The sequence below is a fragment of the Phoenix dactylifera genome, chromosome 1, assembly GCF_051530095.1.
Source record: "Phoenix dactylifera cultivar Ajwa chromosome 1, Ajwa_hap1_PhDact_Kaust_v1.1, whole genome shotgun sequence".
NCBI classification, from domain to species: domain Eukaryota; kingdom Viridiplantae; phylum Streptophyta; class Magnoliopsida; order Arecales; family Arecaceae; genus Phoenix; species Phoenix dactylifera.
This window is the reverse complement of record NC_143190.1, coordinates 36,431,132-36,449,641: the sequence shown is the minus strand read 5'-3', so window position 1 is coordinate 36,449,641 and position 18,510 is coordinate 36,431,132. Positions and strand designations below refer to the sequence as shown.

General features: G+C 46.0%; 1 pseudogene; it reads left to right on the top strand.

Moving 5' to 3' along the window:
* Window positions 1–9,124: 9,124 nt before the first annotated feature.
* On the top strand, window positions 9,125–16,755 carry LOC149768603 (putative disease resistance protein RGA4; annotated as a pseudogene).
* The last annotated feature ends 1,755 nt before the right edge of the window (window positions 16,756–18,510 follow it).

The following is an 18,510-nucleotide window of genomic DNA, read 5'->3' as shown; positions in this document are numbered from 1 at the left end:
TCATCCCGTTGGAAATCGGACTCCCTTCCTGGAGAGTAGAATATCATGATGCCGACTCCAGTGCTACGCAGCTCAGGAACAACCTGGACCTCATCAAGGAGACGAGGGAAGCCGCCCGGGTCCGCATGGCGAGATACCAGCAAAAAGTGGCGCAATTCTACAACGCTAGGGTCAAACTCAAATCCTTCAAAGTGGGGAACCTCGTCCTCAGAAGAGCTGAAGCCTCCCGGCCGACCGAGCAAGAAAAGTTGGCCCCGAATTGGGAAGGACCCTATCGAGTCGTGCGCGTCCAACGACCCGGAGCGGACAAGCTGGAATCCCTCGAAGGGACCCCTATTCCACGAAGTTGGAACTCCGAAAACCTCCGGATGTATCATCAGTAGAACCCCAAGGGGTTCCCTATTCCGAGCATGAATTTTATCTTCTTCATAGTAATTTTTGCTGTCCTTCATCTATGATCGTGCTTCTCCTATTAAGAAGTTTCGTGATTCCTAGGCAATCCATGCGATCTTGCTAGGATGCTATAATTAACGCCGGGCGCCTCGGCTAAAAGTCTGAGATACAGCTATCGAGCTCGGCTCGATCTCCATCAGCTATCGAGCTCGGCTCGATCTTCCTCAGCTATCGAGCTCGGCTCGATCTCCATTAGCTATCGAGCTCGGCTCGATCTCCATCAGCTATCGAGCTCGGCTCGATCTCCCTCAGCTATCGAGCTCGGCTCGATCTTCCTCAGCTATCGAGCTCGGCTCGATCTCCATCTATCGAGCTCGGCTCGATCTCTCTCAGTTGTCGAGCTCGGCTCGGTCTCCATCAGCTATCGAGCTTGGCTCGATCTCCATCTATCGAGCTCGGCTTTTTTTCATTAAATACGTCGACTGAGGTCGAGATGCCCCGAGTGTCAACAGTGCGTGCTCAGACCCCTCGACACTTCGGAAAGACGGGGTAGTACCTTCGCGTTCCCTTGTATACGCCTCCTCGACCAAGGTCGGGATGCCCCGAGTGTCAACAGTGCGTACCCAGACCCTTCAACCTCGGGATGACGGGATAGTACCTTCGCGGTCCCCCCGGAAATGAATGTTCGTGATCATCCAAAAGTTCGAGATGCAGCCATCGATCTCCATCATCTATCGAGCTCGGCTCGATCTCCATCCATCGAGCTCGGCTCGATCTCCATCCATCGAGCTCGGCTCGATCTCCATCCATCGAGCTCGGCTCGATCTCCATCATCCACCGAGCTTGCCTCGATCTCCATCGACTACTGAAACTCTTTCTGATATCAGATATCTTGATCGAGATCTGGGCGCCTTGAGACCTGCGACATCACGCATGAGCTCAAAGGGTTACGACCCCATGCTTCGGATTAAGCTTGAGGTCGTCCTTTACGACAAACTGAGGTACCCCTAAGAACAATTCGCGGCGCGGAGCATACAGCCCCGAGAAGGTACATTCCATACATTCTATTCATTCTTATATCGGATATGTAAATGAGAATCCCGACCAATATCGGGATCTTCCGCCGAGCCGATTACGAGCTGAAATCTCACTGAACCCGCCCACACGAACCCTAGTTCGGTTTTCTTGCAGCTCGGCGAAATTCAATCCCGAGCTCGGGGGGTTCAGTGATTCGAACCGGAAGCTAGTTACCTAATAAGGCGATTAGAGCACGAAGCCCCGCAACTGGGGCCCCGAGTTTCATGACCACAAATCTGCGGTTCAAGCCTAGGAGCTTGGCAAACTCGGGCATTTTTTCGATCCAAAGTACCCTAGCAGCTTGGGAACTCGAACAGCAAAGCCTTGGAGAAAAATGAACTATAGAACTGAAAGAACGAAGTCGAAAAAGAATACTTCTATTCAAAAGCCAGGAGGCTAAGTACAAAGTCGAGGTTCGGCCGTGCGATGGACAAGAGCCGACCTCTCGTTACAAAAAAGGAAAGAGTACGAAAAGCCTTAAGAGGCGGGAGCCGTAGCATCTTCAGCAGATATCTCTCCGGGCTCGACTTCAATGACCTCGATGGCCTCGACCGCCGGACCTCCTTCGGCAGTGGCCCCGACCTCGCCGCCTCCAGTGCCCTCGGGCGCAACCTCGGGAGTGGTTCCCCAAGCAGCCTCTTCCGCGGAAGCCTCCGGAGCTGCCTCTCCGGTCGTCTCGTCCGACTTCGCCCCGAGGCCCTCGACTCCGGCTCCGGGCTGAAGTAGATTGAGATAAAAATCGGGGCAGAGCTGGCGCAGTTGATTGCGGAAGTCGTTGAACCCTTGGATAAGGCCGTTCACGGCTTCCTCCTCGAGCAACTCTTGAAACTCTTCCGATTCTCGGAAGAGCCGGACGGCATTCTGAGCCCGTTCTTGGGCCTCTTTTTTCCGAGCTTCGAGCTGCTCGGCCTTCCTCTCCGCTTCCTTTACTCTCTGCTCGTGAATGGCGAGCAGAGATTGTGCCTCGGCCTGGCGAGCCTCGGCAGCCCGCAACTCTGACCTAGTCAGAGTATGAGCGGCCTTCTCCTCCTCGAGCGCCATGGATAGGAGCTTGACCTCGTCCTCGATGGCGCCCACTCTAAGCAAGAGCTCCTTCTTGTGGAGCTCGAGCTCTGCCAGCTTTCTCTCGGCCTCTTCTAATGCTCGTGAACTCTGATAGGCTCGCTCCTTGTAATCCGCCCCGAGCGAGATCAGTGTCTCGATCTCGTGAAGGTGCTGCAACCAAGATAGAAATTAGGCCGAGGATAAAATTACGGTATAAAACCTAAAAGCATAAGGAGTAAATAACAGTAAATAACGAAGACCTACCCGAATAGCAGAGAGGCGGGTCGACTCTAGGAAGCTATTCAGGCTCCTGGCCTGAATCTTCGCCCTGTCGGCGGGAAGAAGCGCGACGCAGAAAATCTGTCGCGCCGTCTCTACGTTTTCAAGGGCCGAGTCGTCCTCGAACACGGCCCATTCCGGAGCGTAGGGCCGCCTTTCCTGTTGGCCCTCGTTCTCTGGTGGGTCGGAGGAGTTGGGCCTTGTCGCCTTTGGCGAGGGCGGCCTCACAGTCCCTCGGCTGTTGCCCGGCTCGGATGCCGGAAGCTCGGGTTGGACCGGCGGCCGAGGAGGGACCTGCGAAATTGGCGTCGGGCATGCAAGCGCCATAGTTGTTCCTGCCGAGCTCGCGGCCTCAGAGCTCGAGCCTTCCCTCCGAGCAGCTCCGAAGGGCCCGATCCGGAGGGCACTCTTCTCGGCGGCCCCGTCAGCCGAGATCTTTGCCTTCTTCTTAGGCTCGAGCGGTTCTCCTCCGAGCTTGGCAGCTCTCTTCCGAAACCGAGCATACAGAGCTTCGCTCTTGGTCACCATCTTCGCAATATCTACAAGGACGAGCAAGATGAGTTCGCGAAATATTGCGGAAAAAAAAGAGAAAGGAAACCTTGCTATTACCGCCCTTACCTTGAGGACGCGCCGAGCTCAGACCGACATTGACTAGAGCATCCTCACTCACGAGGCCGTTCAGAAGAATTCCATCCCCGAGGCCGCGAACGGTGTCACGCCCCCGCCTCTGCGAGGCACGTGAGGCACCTAGTGCCCACGTGGGGGCCACATGAGGGGGGAACACGGGGCTCCCCTGCCAGATATTGTCCGGTTCTGGAGCTTCACGCAAGCGTCCTTCACCCCTCTCCGGTTTTGTTTTCCACCCAAAATGCGTCTGCAGGATTTGGAGACACCCGCCTCATATGCCCAGGCTCTGGAACGAGTCTTTCCGATGTAGGACTATTGGGCCTCACATCCTTCCCACCATCGGACAAGAGCCGTCCTCGGCTCTGATACCAAATGTCACGCCCCCGCCTCTGCGAGGCACGTGAGGCACCTAGTGCCCACGTGGGGGCCACATGAGGGGGGAACACGGGGCTCTCCTGCCAGATATTGTCCGGTTCTGGGGCTTCACGCAAGCGTCCTTCACCCCTCCACATGAAAGATTCGTTCCAGAACTGGACAATATCTGGCAGGGGAGCCCCGTGTTCCCCCCTCATGTGGCCCCCACGTGGGCACTAGGTGCCTCACGTGCCTCGCAGAGGCGGGGGCGTGACATTTGGTATCAGAGCCGAGGACGGCTCTTGTCCAATGGTGGGAAGGGTATGAGGCCCAATAGTCCCACATTGGAAAGACTCGTTCCAGAACCAGACAATATCTGGCAGGGGAGCCCCGCATTCCCCCCTTATGTGGCCTCCACGTGGGCACTAGGTGCCTCACGTGCCTCGCAGAGGCGGAGGCGTGACAAACGACGTCAAGGATCCTCTGCTCGCGCGAGGAAAGATTGGGAAGCTTATTGGCAATCCTGAGCCGGCTCTGCCTCCACCTAGGGTCGAACCCCCACGTCCGCTCGGAACCCAAAAAGAAGAACTTTTTCTTCCAATCATGAATGGACGATGGAGCACCCTGAAAGAGAGGCCGACCCGCCCGAAGGGCGATGTAGAGCCACTCCCCGTCTCCCGGATTGGACTTCAACATGAAGAGCCGCCGGAAGACATCACGGAAGTCGGGATCCCGTATGCCATGCACAGGGACAAGAACCCGATAATTATCCTCCATGCGTTTGGAGCGAGTTGCGCCGGGACGAGTTGGTACTCTCCGAGCACCTCGTTCACAAACCCATGGAGGGGAAACCGTAGGCCGGCCCAGAGTACCTCCAAGTACACTCCGATCCGACCTACCGGGGGGTTCGCTACCCGATCCCCCAACCCGGCGGGTTCCAAACGGAACCCTCGCCGAGGAAAAAACCACTCCTCGGCCATCTCAACCTCTAGCTCATCGTGGACCCGACTTCATTCGGACCGAGACCCATTAGGAGGAAGAAGGAAGAAAAAGGGGTTCCGAGCAAATGAAAAGGGGGACACCTGTGGGAGTTCGCCGGAGGTAATGGAAGATCGGCTGCGTCGGACTGAGAAGGAGACGGGAAGACAATGGGAGAGAAATCCCAGACAATCGAGGGGTTTATATATATATACCCCTCCAATGACTCAGATCCGCTCGGCAGAACGCTCCTCCCTGTCCAGATCATGACACGTGTCAGCCCAATAAATTAAGGCGCTGCATTCAATTTGGACCGACGCTTCGGAAAAGGGGACGCCTCGTTGGATCGTGTAGCCCCATCATGAGCTCACGGCGCAAGAACGCTTGGAAAAATGGATGGTACTAATGATGGGACGCTTCGGAAAAGATGGGACGCCACCCACCTACTCCCATTAAAGTGTCTTGAAGCGCGCGATAATTCAAAATTCCCCTCCTAATCCACTTTAACTACTTTCTGCGCTCGAGCTCGGAAGTCGGGGGGTAGTGTTGGGGGAAAAAAAGTTGTGCCCAAGCAGGAGGCAGCCGAGCATCCCTCCGAGCAGGAGGCAGCCGAGCGCCCCCTCCGAGCAGGAGGCGACCGAGCGCCCCCTCCGAGCAGGAGGCGACCGAGCGCCCCCTCCGAGCAGGAGGCGATCGGGCACCCCTCCGAGCAAGGGGCGCCCGAATGGGTCCCAATTCAAGGGTCTGAAAGTGCCCAAGCGGCTCCTCCGACTAAAAAGCATCCGAGCGGTAGACCGCCATTATCGTGTTCTCCCACGAAGCGTGCCCTGTCCTTGCCAATAATCGATACGTACGGCCTCCCCAGACATTCAGCTTACGCAACAATTAAAGCGTATGGCTTCTCCGAATGCCTAGTTCACTCAACAATCAATGCATGTGACCTCTGTAGGCATGTGGCTCGTGTGGCTCACTCAACAATTAAGGTGCATGGTCTCAGTTGACTACAAATGTTTAGCTCCATACGGCAAACCTGTTTGGCCATAAATGACAGCATGGTTCCGCAATAATTCAAAGACTTCGGCCTAATCTCCCACGAGGATAGCGTTGGTCTACACGATTGAGCATTAACTTCCACTATACGACAGCGTCTTCACTCTGTCTCATCACAGGTAAACCCGTTCCCCCCTATAAATAGGGAACTCCTGAGGGAGGAGGGGGGAGATTTTTTCTTCCAGATTCTCTGACTCAAGCTTCTCTCTTGCAAATCTTTAGCCCATCGCTCTGACTTAAGCATCGGAGGGCCGGCGCCGGAAAAACCCGGCCACCAGCTTCTTGCAGGTCTTCCGGAGGACGCCGTACATCGCTGGATCGCCGCCGTTCGCCAAGCCCTCCCGGAAGCTCCTCCTCCGCAGCCAACGGCCGCCCCCGGGTCCAATTTCCAGCAACAGTAATGAGCTATTGTTTGCTCTTCAGACTCTGCTACACCACAACGAACCATAAGATTGTCGAACTCTTTAGTGTACTCCTTCACGGTTCGCATCCCTTGAGTGAATTGATACATGGTGAACAATGCATCTTGAAGATAATCTTTGAAAAGGTACTTTTTGCGAAGCTCATTTTTTATTTTCTTCCAAGTATGGATCTTGGATTTGCCTTCCTTTTCTCTTTGCAACTTAAGGCGCTTTCACTAGATTGACGCATGCTTTCGAAGTTTGACGGCTACGATCTTCCCTTTAAGCTCATCGAGGACCTCTTTGTAGTCAAAGATCCGCTCAACAGTGTTGAGCCAATCTGAAAAGATGTTGGGTTGCATTTTTCATTCGAGCTTAGGAATATCTACCATGATGTCTGGAAATCGAAATTGATGACGATGTTGGTGAGATGAGGAAGAGTTGCACCTCCTACCATGACGAGAACTTTGGTCATGGACGGTGTTGCGATCTTCTTCAGTGGTGCCGTCCTCCTCACTCGAATTTTGATCATAACGAGCCAACCTTTCGGTAAGGTTTTGGACTTGCTGCCGCAACTCACCATTCTCTATATCGCGAAGATCTCGGTCTCCATGGTTAGTTGAAGCTTGCGTCAACAGCACCATGAGAAATGCGATAGGACCCCTCTCAAAATGTCAAGAGATGATAACCTCGCTCTGATACCACTTGATACTGCTTGGATCGTTTTGCAATCCAATGGAAGTGAGAGAAAAGACAAAAAACAATTTATTTGCAAAGGAGAAAGATAAATTTCATTCAAAGCTTGGATGCTTACTCATTACAATTCATGACTATTTATAGGCAAGTCATGGGTAATATGAAAAGACAAAAGAAAATGAAAGGTTAAAAGTCACCTTGATATGGATAACTCACACAATAAAAGACATCAAATCCAAAACCAAATTCTCTTAGAGAATTTGAAAGGTTCAAAGACATTTGCCTCTTAAAATACCGATAACTTTTCAACCATAACTCTGATTCTAATGTTCTTAGGCTTGTTGGAAAGAAGAGAAAGAGACTGAAACTTTCATCTTAATAACTTTTCTAAATTTGGCTATTTAATATTCTAAAAATGGCATGCAAATTGTATGGCGTCCGCACCTGCATCATTTCCTGAGTCCACCAAAGTTTGTTTCAAACTGTTCGTTGTCACCTCATCTGCATCTGAAGAAGCCACAGTTGAGTGCGGCATATTCTATTTCCCATCGTATTTTTAGAGCTTCTATGGCATCTCTAATCCTCTTAGCTCCCACTATTAAATTTAACCTCATGTATGATGTATAAAAGCCAATGCTTGCAGCAGCTTTGCATCCTCTACAGTTCTCAAAGCACTCCAAACTCCTTTATTCATCTATCTACGTTGGTCTCAAATTAGCTATTGCACAATCCAATCAGTGGATTTGTGCAAACGAAGGTGAATCCTTCTCTTTTACGGAAGGTACAACCCCTATTTATAGATAACTAAACCATGGTGATGGTGAGTTTGGATCCGCTGCATTGCGCCGTTCATACCATAAAAGTCTAATCTCGCACAGGCCATGAAAGTCTAACTCAAGCATGCTGACGGATTTCAAGTTTCCAGCCTGAAAAATCAACCCGGCTACGGGATTGAACCGACTTCAAACGCCCTTCCCCTCCTCTTCCCACCCCCTGCTCTCTTTATCTCGTGGGTCACCAAAATGGGATCATTGTGCCCTGCCGGTGACCAACCACCAATCGCCTTATACCTCGCTATTTTAATGTTATACCAGATCATTATTTTAGAATTCAGTGGATCCCTTAAGAGATAAGGCTGGCTTAAATTATGAAATCGGATTCGTATACTTCTATTATGTATATGTAGCTGGCTTTTAACTTTGTAAGGTGTCCTCCATTATTGTACGTCTAACGTGACAGTGATAGCCTATTTTGCCCTATCACATCTTTACGTGGAACAAGAACAAGATTACCTCACGTTATCATCAAACCAGTGGCTTGCACCAATTATTTTCTATGTTTACCATAATTACATCTTCCGCAATGTCTCTCTCATCCAAATCTATTTTTTGTGCTTCAATAATGACTTGTGCTTGGGTTGAGCCTTGGACTTCTCCGTGAACAGCACATTCGATAAGAATAGAGTGAGAAAAAAAAGGATTTATGAAAACTACCAAATAGATTAAATTTTTTTTTTTGATAAAATCGGATTTAGTAAACCAATCTAGTTAAAATACATCGATGTCAATTATAAAAAAAAATATGTTAAAAATCTGAAAAAATATCTAACACAGCAATTCAAAATATTGTTTGTGTATAAATAGCCATATTCTTTCATGTCGTTGTCCTGGTGGATCAGCATGACAGACTTTTCCTTCCATCTTGAATAGGCGCAAGTTGGGGGAGAGATGCCGAAACCAAAGCATATAATATTGTAACAGAAAAAAGAAAAGGAGATGGCTAGGTCCCCACTGCGGAAGAAGTTCAGTAGTAACTGATTCCTCATGGTAGCCTTTCTAGGTAATAGTGTTGTTCTAAAGAAAACTAACCTCCTTAATTTCTAGGTTAAGGTCAACATCAAGGACAAGCGATGTGAAATATATAATTGTTCGCACCGTCATTAGATTGACATTATAAACTTGCAACTCGGAGTTTAGCGTCACCTCTAAAATCTGCATTTGTCCGGTTGCGTTATTTTCGTACCTAACACGCTATATTTTATTTTATTTTATTTTATTTAATTGCTAAAAATGCTATATTTTATTCAATTGATGCCCTGGCTGACGGTCTTCTTTCTTTTGCGTCCACGAGCACGGGGTCTTCAATTGATGCACCTTGACCATAGGTTTGATCACACCGCTTAAAATTGCAAGCCAGGAAGAAGGCCGCGCGAGCAAACTTCCTGTCTTCAGGTCACGGAGAGCAAGACTACCACTGTGCACCCGGAGTGTCCTCCAATATGGATATGGGGATGATCGGAATGATAGTCGGAGGATGGTTTGCAACCTGCATCGTAAATAAACTGGCTGAGAAGGTTTCGCTGCATTTGGACGACCGATATGATCTGCTCACGGGTGCGAAGGCTATGGCGGAGGATGTGAAGGCTAGACTTCCTCGTATCCAAACCGTGATCCAGGCAGCGGAGGGGAGGCCAATCAGGGACCCAGCTCTGGCCGCATGGCTGAGGCAACTCAAAGGTGCTGCCTACGAGGCTGACGACGTGCTGGACGAGCTTGAATTCAAGGAGCTTCATGATAAGCTGCACAGCAAGAGCAAGGTGAGCGACTTCGTATCCCCCGCTGTTAAGCTTCTCAAGCATTTTATTATGTCCGACGATGACCTGAAAAATTTGAAAAATCTTGCGGGAAATCTTGAAAAGATTTATCTTGATATCAATTGTATGGAAGAACAATTAAAGGACTACAACTCACAGCAGAGAAGTGTGACCAGAGAGACCAGCTCGATTATCCAGGACATTGTGGTGTTGGGAAGAAGGAGTGATAGATAACAAATATGAATGGAAGACTTGTTTTATTTTCTGGAAACAGAGGAAAACAGAGGATATTTTTCAGCACACAAACTTCATAACAGATAATGCCTCTTTATAGGCTTACAACCAGCGGAAACACTAAACAACCAGATAAGAACCATAAACCAGAAAACTAAGAGATAAGTCCTATCTAGAAACAAACTAGCAAAGAGATAAGTTTCGCCTAGAAACCAACTAACAAAGAGATAAGCCTTCCGAAAAACATGCTGTCAAAGTTTGAATCAGTCTTCAACAGATGGCGCCCGCCTGGGAGGAGTCATTGAAGGTGGCGCGCACGAAATAAGGGGTCCGGGCGGAGGAGAGGGAAGGGCTGGTGGCGGAGAAGGAGAGGATGGGGATCTGCGTCTTGTTGCCGAGGTCGGCGACGAATTCTGCCTGCGATGAGGTCTGGGGGCCGATGATCGCTTGGACTTGGACGTTCTTCAGCAGGTCCACCGCTGCAGCGATGAAAAGGACAATGGGTTAAATTTCTCTTTTCCTGTCTTCGTGTTCATTTCTTTTCTTGCTATCATTGCAAGAAATTCGGACATGTACAAGCAGATTGCTGGCATAGAGAGAAGCAAGTGAACTATGCAGAAGAAAATGAAGCAGAAACCAGGTTGTTCATGGCCCATGTTGATGCCGATGAGGTTTCAAATGATGTTTGGTTTGTGGACAGCGGTTGCTCCAATCATATGTGTGGCATGAAGTCAATGTTCAAGGAGCTTGATGAAACTCAAAAGAAGACAGTAAGGCTTGGTGATGATAAGCAAATTCAAGTTGAAGGAAAAGGAACTGTTGCAGTCAAGACTAGCCATGGTAAAGTAAAATTACTTTATAATGTTCATTTTGTTCCTGGTTTGGCACATAATTTGTTAAGTGTTGGGCAACTAATGGCTAGTGGATATTCAATATTGTTTGATGATGAGTCATGTGTTATTAAAGATAAAAATTCAGGGCAGGTATTGGTAAATGTTCGCATGACAAAAAATAACATGTTTCCGCTTGAAGTTTCAAATGTGGAGAATTATGCTCTTGCTGCTGGTCAAAAAGCTGAATCAAAATTATGGCATCTACGGTATGGGCATTTGAACTTAAAAGGCATGAAATTATTGAGTCAGAAAGGTATGGTTCTTGGACTACCCAAAATTGATTCTTTGGATTTATGTGAAGAATGCATTTATGGTAAACAAACAAGAAAATCATTTCCAGTTAGAAAATCTTGGAGGGCTTCTAGTTGCCTTGAATTAATACATGCTGATTTGTGTGGGCCTATGAACACCGAATCATTTGGTGGGAGTCGGTATTTTTTGCTTTTCACTGATGATTGCAGTCGTATGAGTTGGGTGTATTTTTTGAAGTATAAGTCAGAAACTTTTGAGAATTTCAAAAAGTTTAAGGCCTTAGTTGAGAAGCAAAATGATACTAGCATAAAGACTCTTCGCACAGATAGGGGCGGTGAGTTTTTGTCTAATGAATTTAACCATTTTTGTGAAGAACAAGGCATTCGCAGGGAGTTGACAGCACCCTACACTCCGGAGCAAAATGGAGTTGCTGAGCGCAAGAATCGCACTGTTGTTGAAATGGCAAGGAGCTTACTAAAAGCCAAGGAGCTTCCAAATCAGTTTTGGGCAGAAGCAGTTGCTACAGCAGTTTATCTTTTGAATATTTCACCAACAAAGGCTGTTCTAAACCAAACGCCATATGAAGCTTGGAGAGGTACAAAGCCTTTTGTAAGTCACTTAAGAATTTTTGGTTGTATTGCCTATGCTTTGGTAAATTTACAGAGTCATCATAAGCTAGATAAAAAATCAGAAAAATGCATTTTTATTGGTTATTGTTCACAATCCAAAGCATACCGGTTATATAATCCAATTAGTGGCAAAGTGATTATCAACAGAAATGTAGTGTTTAATGAAGATGCAAGCTGGAATTGGCATGGCAGCAATAAGGAAACTCAAATTCAGAAAAGAGTGGAGAGTCCATCAAGTGAAACAGCAGATCCAGCTTCATCCTTGTCAACTTCAAGCACCAGCAGCCCCATAGATTTACCTGTCTTATCTTCTTCGACTTGCAGCATCAACAATTCGTCTCCCCCAGTAGAATCTTTAGATGGGACACTTCCAAAAAAACATAGATCTTTGAAAGAAATCTATGAGACTTGCACATTTGCTTTGTATCTTGCAGATCCTACAACTTTTGAAGAAGCAGCAAAGAAAAAGGAATGGTGCAATGCAATGAAGGAAGAGCTTATGGCAATTGAGAAAAATGAAACTTGGGAGTTAGTAGACCTGCCTGAAGGAAGAAATGCTATCGGTTTGAAATGGGTGTTTAAGACAAAGTATGATGCTGATGGAATGATACAAAAGCATAAAGCAAGACTTGTGGCAAAGGGGTACTCACAGCAGCAAGGTATTGATTTTGAAGAAACATTTTCTCCGGTTGCTCGATTTGAAACGGTGAGAATTATCTTAGCCTTGGCTGCCCAATTACATTTGCCTGTTTATCAATTTGATGTTAAATCTGCCTTTTTGAATGGTAAATTGGAAGAGGAAATTTATGTTTCTCAACCTGAAGGCTTCATTATTCATGGTAAGGAAGAAAAGGTGTACAAATTGAAAAAGGCACTCTATGGGTTAAAACAGGCTCCACGGGCATGGTACAGTAAAATTGATTCCTACTTTCGAGAGAATGGATTTGATAGAAGTGAGAATGAGCCTACTCTTTATTTGAAGAAGCAAGGTAACACTGATTTGCTTATAGTCTGCCTTTATGTTGATGATATAATCTATTTGGGCTCATCTAATTCTCTTATAACTGAATTTAAAGCTAGTATGATGAGAAAATTTGAAATGTCAGATTTAGGTTTGTTGCATTACTTTCTTGGCCTTGAGGTGAAGCAAGGAAAAGATGGAGTATTTATTTCACAAAGAAGGTATGCAACAGATCTTCTTAAGAAATTTAATATGCTGAATTGCAAGATGGCAGCTACTCCCATGAATGTAAATGACAAGTTGCAGCTTGAAGACGGGACAGAAAAGGCAGATGCAAGAAACTTCAGGAGCCTGGTTGGTGGTTTAATTTATTTAACTCATACTAGGCCTGATGTAGCATTCTCTGTTGGTATGGTTTCCAGGTTTATGCATAGTCCCACGAAGCAACATTTTGGTGCAGCTAAAAGGATCTTGCGTTATATTGCTGGCACTGTGGATTATGGAATCTGGTATTTTCATGTTCCTAATTTCAGATTATTTGGCTTTACTGATAGCGATTGGGCAGGGTCACTTGATGATAGAAGAAGCACTTCAGGAAGCATTTTTAGTCTTGGATCAGGAGCTATCACTTGGAGTTCAAGAAAACAATCAACAACAGCATTATCTTCTTCAGAGGCAGAATATATGGCGGCAACTTCTTCAGCATGTCAAGCCGTATGGCTAAGGAGACTTCTTGTAGATCTTAATCAAAAACCAAGAGAAGCAACTGAAATCTTTTGTGACAACAAATCAACAATTTCAATGACTAAAAATCCTGCATTCCATGGAAGAACAAAGCATATTGACATTCGGTTCCATTTCATTCGGGACCTAGTTGCAAATGGTTTGATGACCTTAAAGTTCTGTAGCACAAATGAGCAAGTGGCAGATATATTCACAAAGTCACTCCCTTGTGAGAAGCATGTGTACTTCAGATCACAGCTTGGCATGAGCAATTTTGAATCAAGGGGGAGTGTTGAAGACTGATTAACTTTGACAGCATGTTTTTCGGAAGGCTTATCTCTTTGTTAGTTGGTTTCTAGGCGAAACTTATCTCTTTGCTAGTTTGTTTCTAGATAGGACTTATCTCTTAGTTTTCTGGTTTATGGTTCTTATCTGGTTGTTTAGTGTTTCCGCTGGTTGTAAGCCTATAAAGAGGCATTATCTGTTATGAAGTTTGTGTGCTGAAAAATATCCTCTGTTTTCCTCTGTTTCCAGAAAATAAAACAAGTCTTCCATTCATATTTGTTATCTATCACTCCTTCTTCCCAACATGTGGTTGGGAGAGACAGAGAGAGAGACATGATATTAGATGTGTTGTTGCACTTAGCTGATGAACCGGAATCTAGCATCAAAAGTGGGGCTGGGAGTAGTAGCTACCCGAGTCTTGGTGTTCTTCCTATAGTAGGCATTGGGGGTGTTGGCAAGACTGCCCTGGCTCAACTTATTTATAATGACGAAAGAGTAGCAAGGCATTTTGAGCTGAGGAAGTGGGTCTATGTGTCTGACGATTTTGATGTCAAGCGGATTTCTAAATAGCTGGCGTATGACTCGGAGCTCGCCCGGATCTCGGACGATAGTAGTTTGGATGGCATTCTAGGGAAAGTTGGAGATGATACGAGGAACAAGAGGTTTTTGTTTGTCCTTGATGATGTGTGGGATGAGACAGGTAGCAAGTGGAGAGAACTCCGTGGTGCCTTGATATCTGGAGCGAAAGGAAGCATGGTTCTGGTGACAACACAGAGTCCAGTAGTAGCAGAAGTTATGGGCACGATGGACCCGATAGAATTGAAGAGCCTACAGGAAGATGACTATTGGATACTTTTCGAACATTGTGCGTTCGGTGAAAAAATTCTTGAGGAAGAGAGAAGGGAAAAATTGCAAACAATAGGAAGGAAAATATCTGAAAAACTACATGGTTTACCTCTAGCTGGGAAGGTACTGGGAAGTTTATTGAACTCCAAACTGGATGAGGATTACTGGAAGATGATCTTAGAAAGTGAGTGGTGGGAACATGAATATGTTTTAGATAATATCCTTCCATCTCTGGCTTTAAGTTACGAACACTTGAATGCAAATCTCAAGCAATGCTTCGCTTACTGTTCCATATTTCCCAGGAGCTATGTTTTCGAAAAGGACCGGTTGGTCCAGATGTGGATGGCTCAAGGCTTTATCCAGAACAAGAGTCGGGTAAGAATGAGAATGGAGGACATCGGGGGTCAGATATATGACGAATTAACTAGCAGGTACTTCTTTCTACCAACTCTGAATGACAAGTATGTGATGCATGATCTGATAAGAGAATTGGCAGTTTTTGTTTCGTTGGATGAATGTTTGGTCATCAGCGATGAGAAAGGAGAAATTCCAGAGACAATTCGCCACCTGACTCTAAGGACTGATAAAAAAATGGATGCAATTATGGACACGTGTAGACTTCAAAACCTACGGTCCATTTTATTCTTTGGTGATAATGATTCTGAAAGATTTTACAGTTTTCTTGATGGCATGTTAAAACAATCAAAAAGCTTGCGTGTTTTGGATTTATCTTACAGTCAGGTGAAGCTGAAGAAGCTACCGGATGCTATCAGTGGGTTATCACATCTACGGTACTTAGATGTCTCCTGCACTAAGATCAAACAGCTGCCCAAATCATTTGGTAGGCTTTGCCATCTTCAAGTTTTGAGGATGCGATCCTGCCACCTTAAAAGGTTACCCGAAGACATGAACAAATTAATCAACTTGCGGCATTTATATGGAGAAGCAGACACAATTTCTCTAATTACTGGGATTGGAGATCTTATCAACCTTCAAGAATTAGAGGAATTCCGAGTCACAAAGAAAAGGCGACATGAGATTGGAGAGTTGAAGGGCTTGCGAAATCTTCGGAGACGGCTTGCGATCAAGAATCTTGAGAATGTCAATAGTAAGGAGGAGGCCATGGAGGCGATGTTGGAAGACAAAGAACACCTAACTGCATTGCATTTAGTAAAGAATTTAGATGCAAGAAGACTTCCTGATGCGGAGAAGGAGATATTTGAAGGCCTCCAACCACATCCCAGTCTTAAAGAGCTGACGATCAAGGGCTACGGAGGTACCAGATTTCCAACTTGGATGGTGGAAAGCAAGTTTCTCACCAATCTAGAATTTATTTCTCTAGATTCTTGTGGCAGGTTGAAGAGTCTGCCGCCACTAGGGCAGCTGCCTTTCCTCAAGGAACTTCATCTTGCTAACATGCCTGCCGTAAAACGAATTGGTCGTGAATTTTATGGTGACACTGGTGTGGCATTTCCATCCCTCGAGGCACTAACATTTAAGGACTTCAAGGAATGGGAGGAATGGTTGGAAGCAGATGGCGCACAATTTTTACCTCGGCTTCATGCACTCGAACTCCATAGATGCTTCAAGCTAGGGAAAGTACCCCTCCTCTTCCTGTCCTCATCGCTTGTTGAGCTCAGCCTCGTAGAATGTGGTGACTTCGGCAATGCACTGCCCGGATGTTTGCAGAGTCTCACATCTCTCACCAAGCTACACATCCAGTTTTACCACGCCCAAGTATCTCTTTGTTTATCAAATTTGAGTGCTCTCAAACATTTGGAGCTTTGGATCTGCCCGGAGATGAGGTTAGTTGGCGGGGGGTTACAGTTCCTTACGACTATTGAAAGCCTAATACTCGCAACATGTCCTAAGCTCATCGAGTCCTCAGAGCCTGTGCAGCACCACGAGGAGCAGGGACTGCGAGCTCTCAATGATCTCACCATATCCGACACGGTCCTACTTAATCTGCGGATTCTGTTGGGAAGCCTCCCCTCACTGCATCGGATGCATATTCGTTGGTGCGGTCATATGACCAACTTTACAAGGGAAGAGGATCGGAGCTATGGTTCCAGCAACTGACATCCCTTCAAGAGCTGGAGATTAATTGCTGCGACAGCCTTGAAAGCCTACCTACTTCTTTGGCAAATTTTCCCTCTGTCAGGAAGTTAGATATATTCACCTGCCCTAAGGTTAGCTCACTGCCAGGGAATGGCCTGTCTACTTCGCTCAAAGAATTACACATCGATGGATGCCCTTTGTTGAAGGATCGATGCCAAAGAGGAGGAGCTGATTGGCCAAAGATTGCTCACATACCTCTCATACGTATTGATTCCGAAACCATACAAATGCTGTGAAAAGAGAATTCGATGCCACTCCTACATCCATTCTTCAGGTAACCTTCAAGTTCTGTACATAGATAGACACATCTATATCCTAGTTATGTTTTTAAGCATGCATTTGTTTCGGTCTATAACTCGATCTTGTTTCAATTGTTCCTTGAAATATCCTTGTTGGTGCATATCTCTGCGAGGAATCAACTCACCTTGTATTCCTCCGCACAAAGACTTAAAAAAAAGTCAATGGTTGCTAGCCATGCATCTGTGGCAAGCTTGTTTTAATTAAGTGGTTAGTTCGTTCAGCTATTCCTATTGATCTCAGCTAGCTGCCTATGTCTTGCATCTGAGCTTATGCTAATAATATTTACTAAGTTTCTTGAGTTCTGACGATACTTATGGTGTTAACTTCATGCTGCATTCAATTTTTTCAAATCCTTTCACGGGCACCAGTTCTGGATATTGTAGTACAGGTTCGTTTCGTCGGTCACTTCCAATCCTTGAGCAACTTGGGGTCTTCACTAGGTCCCCTCGCGGATCTTCTTTCTATTTGGGAGCTTCACATCCAATAAATTCTTCACATGGAAGCCGAGCCCTCCATGCAAGTCGAGCCTTATCTGAATACACTGAAGTTGTTTCAAACCATCCATTATCATGACCTCATCTGCCTCTGAAGAAGCCACAGCTGAGTGCAACATATTCAATATCGCATCGTTTATTTGGAGCTGTTGTAGCATCCTCTATCTTGTTAACTCCTGCTGCTATGAAGTTTGGCCTTTTGTATGATGTATGAATGCCAATTTCTGAAACCGAATTTCTGGATCTGTTTGCAGATGACTAACCCAGAAAATTTGTCTGCCTCTCTCTCTCTCTCATAGCTCATCCAGCGCTTCTCTCTATGCGATCCCAAATCTCCTCGACGAGGGTAGTTTGAAACCCTTTTCCGCTCAACTGGATTCGATCTGCTCCTCTTTTTCTGAGGAATCTTCGAAATTTTTCGAGAAATTTTACTCGCAGGTATTGAAAATTTCTCTTTCCTCACCCTGATTTGTTGGAAAACAAGGGATCTGGTATTCGTGTTTCTCTTTAGTTTTTAGTTGCTACTGCGTTAAATCCCCAAACTTATTTATTTATCTCCCCTAAAAATCAGCCAATTAATTCTCAAAATTTTCGTCGTGGTGAGTTGTCTGCGACTCGCATAATCATATGCATGGATTAATTGGAGATTCTCATTAATGGCCCGTCCTTGTTCTCCTTCGCAGTTCCACTGGGAAGTGTAACCACTAGTATATGGATATGCAATGCCAACAAAGGCCCAATGGCTGATGATATTTGGCCTCTTCTTCCTCTTGATCTTAACCAGCAATTGGGCATGTCATACCGCTGCTTTGTCTTCCGACCAGGTTTAGCATGAAAACTTATGATTTGCATTATGGGCTGCACCTGAGTCTCCTAACATTGTTTTGTATTGTTTTTATTATAATTAGGCAAGATAATATTTTTGCAAGGAACTCGTCTTTGAGGGTTGTCTTGCAGGAAATAATTTTGGTCACATAATTTTCTGTTTATCATTGTTTTTGGCCATTGTTTTAATTATAAATTATTAATATTTATATTTCCATATACTAAATTTCATGTCAGGTGAGCAACGTGGGAAGCGGTGATGGGAGAATCTTTGGCTGTTTGCCATGCTCTCAATCTTACCTTGCCAGTTCTTATTTTGATCGCCGCAATAATAGCCTGCAAGCTTATCATATTCTAGCAGCAAAGCCAATTGATTTACTCCTTGGCAAGTTCCCCCTGCAGCCTTTCTTGATGCTGCGGTTTTTGAAGACTCGAATCTGGAATTACCCCTGAAATTC